We start from the raw sequence: 4,372 nt of genomic DNA, 5'->3' as shown, positions 1-4,372 counted from the left end.
GCAGCTTTATTGCTGACAAAAGATGACCGGAAATACAAAACTAAACTGGGAAAAACTAACATAAAGCTCACCAAGGAACACAGGGGAATCACACATAACATGAGGGAGAACGCGACCCAGAACTGAGGGAGACGCAGACATAAATACACAGAGGGTTAACGAGGGAAGTAGGAGCACATGGGGAACACAGGTGACACTGATAATCATAACGAGACATGGCAGGAGTGAACACAACACTGACGGGAGACGGGCGAAGTAAAACAGGAAGTACAGAGGTTCAGACAGGAGGAGAGAGAGCGCAGGGAGAACCTGTGTTCTCCCTGCGCTCTCTCTCCCATAACGGGCTGGGGAAAAACATAGAATAAACACAAAGAGAGACGAGGGCTCATGAATACCCACACTGTAAAAAAGAAAAAGTTGAGAAAACTTTAAATTTCAAGGCAACATGATGCAAGAGATTTTTGAGTTTTCTCAACTTCTGCCAACTGTAGTTGACTTAACTAATATTTTCATGTTCTGCCAACTTGGATCTACTTGTTCACCTAATTAGGATAATCCTGTAAGTCTAACAAAGAAATTCTGGTTTTAATGCCATGTATTTCTGCCTTCACCAAACAAAGATATTCCTGTTGAATTAACATACAATTATTCCCTCCAAGGCCATGTATTCCTAAATTCACCAAACACAGATATTCTTGTTGAATAATCATACAATTCTTACTCCAGTGAGTTGAAAATTTACCAATATTAATAAAGAAAAATGTATGCTGTTATCGTACTTGAAAAAACACTCAAACAGATATAGAATAAAACAAAGCACAACTGAATGTTATGTAAAAACGTATTTATTTTTTTCAACAGTGCTTTCAGTATATTTCAGAAGGTCATGGGCAGTGGGGTGAATTTCTGTAAAAAAGCAAACAAACAGAAAAAAACGTGTTGCCAGTTTCTTTAGGGTGCTTTGAGCACCCCAGCAGAGACATTAAAATTCCAGAGTCCAGAAAAAAAGAAAAGTGTCCAGCAGCTTAGTCATTCACGTTCACACCCTGACTGTCCTGTAAAAGCTTAACTTAACTATTGCACACTAAATAGGGTAGTGCAACAAACAATTGCCTATGTACCCAGACATTGACATTTTACATGGGCTTACGATGATGAACTACAGAAGTCAAAAGTCATTAGAAATGTTACCATCAATGAACAGCGAACTATCAGGTAAAATACCAGTTCCATGCTTCAGGTGGAGTGAAAAACACTATAACAAATCTTTTAAAATCCTACAAGACAAAATTTCACCATAGATTCTCAATAATACAGATTCATCTGACTAATATTTACATTTCAAATAATCACTTATTCACTTCACCTTCATATTGACCGACCAGGTCAAAATGAACCATTCTGTTTTGACTGTTCCTTCTTTTCTCCCTTCTTCCTTTCCTCCCTCTTTCCTTCACTTATTCCTAATTAATTTTAACAGTTCAAACACTAAATATGCAACTCTTTGTAACAGGTGAACGATTATATAGAGGGAAAGGCGTTGAACTACTGTTTTTTTTTTGTTTGTTTGTTTTTTTACATGACTCTACAATGCACTTGAACATGTTTAAGAACAAGTTAAACTCATGTCTGGCTTCCCCATTAACAGACACAGCAAAAGCTTTGTTTTTAGAGACCTTATGCGCTGTGAGCATCGAGAGCCACCGAGTTCAAAAAAGATGCCCTGAATTGCTTCAAAGGTAAACTCATCTGCTTTGGATAATCAATGTTGAGGGCATACAGAAGGCCAAAGAGGTATGCCAAGGCAGTAGAGAGGTCTGGAATGTTATGTAGCACGATGTCCCCTTCCAACACAACAGCCTGTTCTCAAACAGAAGTATTGGCATCATCATCTTGCAGGATGGTCAGGATGGCAACTGATGCACCGTTCAACACTGGTTCCAAAATGTCAGTGTCCTGAAGAGAAGAAAAGTAAAATATGAATTATTGAAAGCTAAGAAAAATTAAAGACAAAGTACATTTCTAAAGATCTTAACTTTAACCTCTATACCATGATGCTCATTTGACTCATGGAGGTTTTAAAAAGAAAAAGCTTATTTTCCTTTAATTAACGGCACAATATCTTTCACCAACCAACCTTGTGCTTGTGATGAGTTTTGTACAAAAATATTTTCTGCTGTTGAACTCCCACTAAAAATGCCCAGGTGCTCCTCAGCAGAAAAAAAAGCAGCGAGAGTTATGACAACTGCAATCCTCACCATAAAATTATCTGGACTGCACTGAGGAAGTGGACATTTCCATTTTGGATTAAATCATCTTTTAAAAACATCTCATAGCAATTAGTTTTGCTTGCATTACTTTTTTGTACTTACTAAGCACTTCAGGAAAACCTGTGTTGCATCCTCTCCGAGGAAAATGGGCAGGCCTCTCAGTGCTGCTGTCTTTCGGTGGGACACAATGTCAGATATCTAAAGAGTATTCAGTGGAAAACAAGCATTTAAATTAGTATAGTAACATGGTGTACCTACACACAATGCAAAATCAGAACTCTTATAGTAATGAAAATAAAATACAGATCAGGCCCAGCAACATGTAAAACTTAAAAAAACAAAACACCATTTTAACGATTTTACTTTCTTTTTACAAATTAAATAAAATACCGCCAAATAAAAACAAAGTAATGACTGATGACATTCATTTCCATTGATGTGTTTTGGCTGAAGCCAACATTTTTTTCTGTTATGACCAAGGTATACTCTCTTCTAAAAATGTCAGGTAAAGGAGCACTTACCTGTTCATCAAGTTTATCCAAGATGTCTTCCATGTCCTCACCAAGAGCTCCCTTCTTAGACCGGTATAGTTTCAGCAGGCCAGGCACAAATTTGTCGAGGGATGCATTGAACGTCCCCAGGAGGTCTTTGCTTGTGATCCGATGAAATTCTTCAGATATCTAAACAAGACAATAACCAAAATATTGCCATTTATTCAGCACAGAAAATTTCTGGGTAGCTGCCTTGTACAGTCTGCACCATGTTGTATGCCTGACTGTGTTATCAACCGCAAAATCTACTTCAAAAATCTCTCATGAATACACATTTTTCACAGGAATAGAAACACCCTCCACAAAAAACAGTATCAATATGCAAATACATATTATGTTCACACTGAAATGTGGAATTTTTGTGGATTTTTACTATTGAGTGTGACCTTGAGAGGTGTGATCGTAATGCTCCAGGTGTTTTAAATACACATACACAGTCTGTGTGAATGCATGGCCAATGTGCACCTTGTCCGTGATGAAGGCGGAAATGTTTCAAAAGAGTCTCTTGATTGGAGCTTGTGAATTTGCAAAATCGGCATTGCATGAAATCCACCCCTGAAACACAAGAGACATAGTCAATTTTGCCAAAAGCACTTTTGCAATGGGATAAAACATCCATATCTAACACACAGAAGGAATCCATAGATGCAGGAGCTGAATACATCAACAAGCCAAAACCAGACACATCATGAAAAAAATATGTAAGGAATCATATTAACTTACATATAACCACTTGTCTACTATATCAAGTATATGATTGATAACATACATGACATGTAACATAAATGCAAGCTTGAATTCAAACATTTGTTTTGTTACTATGTTAAAAAAAATGCAATAACTCTAGAAAAAATAATACTATCTGTAACACAATATACATCAACAACACACAATCATTCCTTAAATATTGTCTCCTTCCCCATTATGTAAAAAGCTCTGAAAATGTAGCAATCTTATAATATAGAGCATGAAGTACAACTTTAATTTGCGTGTGACAATTAACTTACAGTACATTAGGCAATCTTACACCAGCTGACAAACTGTCAAGTCAGCTTTAAACATTACTTTAAAGTAACAGTGCTATTGAAAAAGTGAAAAAACAATATTAGACAATATGCAAGTTACTTATATCACTGTCATATAATTGGCGCACATATCCTACACCGACCCATGAACGCGTCTCCATGACAACGCGTGCTTGGCCCAGTTTGTTGTCAAGGTTAACATAACGTTTTCATGCAAAGATAACATTGAAACTGGTTACAAAACGGGTAATAAGCTAATAAGTTTTACCATGGCAGAAGTGCTGTAAAAAGCCAGTGTGAGATACCGTCATTTAGTGATGTCTGTCTAAATATCAGAGTGTTTAACATTAAACATTACTTTTTGCGCTGGGCCACTACTCTGAGCTAAAACCTTCAGAGGCTGCTTGTAGCCCGATTACGACACAGTGGCGCCACGAAGGCTGCCCAAATTCATAGTGGACTCCTCTAAATGTGTCCGAGAAATACGTCCTCCTTACAATAAGCATCACTTAAAATGTTTGCAATA

General features: G+C 37.2%; 1 long non-coding RNA gene across 2 annotated transcripts; it reads right to left on the bottom strand.

The window, feature by feature from the left end:
• Nucleotides 1–1,578: 1,578 nt before the first annotated feature.
• Nucleotides 1,579–3,474, bottom strand: LOC146690360 (uncharacterized). 2 transcript variants are annotated; one of them, XR_014915611.1, is made up of 4 exons: nucleotides 3,287–3,474; nucleotides 2,792–2,950; nucleotides 2,373–2,468; nucleotides 1,579–1,956 (listed from the first exon to the last, which is right to left on the bottom strand). It is a non-coding gene; the product is annotated as an uncharacterized LOC146690360 (long non-coding RNA). The 2 variants fall into 2 exon arrangements; XR_014915610.1 differs by having other exon boundaries at nucleotides 2,792–3,474.
• Nucleotides 3,475–4,372: the final 898 nt, after the last annotated feature.

Source organism: Copadichromis virginalis, linkage group LG16 (assembly GCF_057382275.1).
Source record: "Copadichromis virginalis isolate Kocher_CV1m ecotype Utaka linkage group LG16, C_Virginalis_male_GT1.1, whole genome shotgun sequence".
NCBI lineage: Eukaryota > Metazoa > Chordata > Actinopteri > Cichliformes > Cichlidae > Copadichromis > Copadichromis virginalis.
The sequence above is the reverse complement of the archived record's forward strand: the minus strand, read 5'-3'. Positions and strand labels throughout refer to the sequence as shown.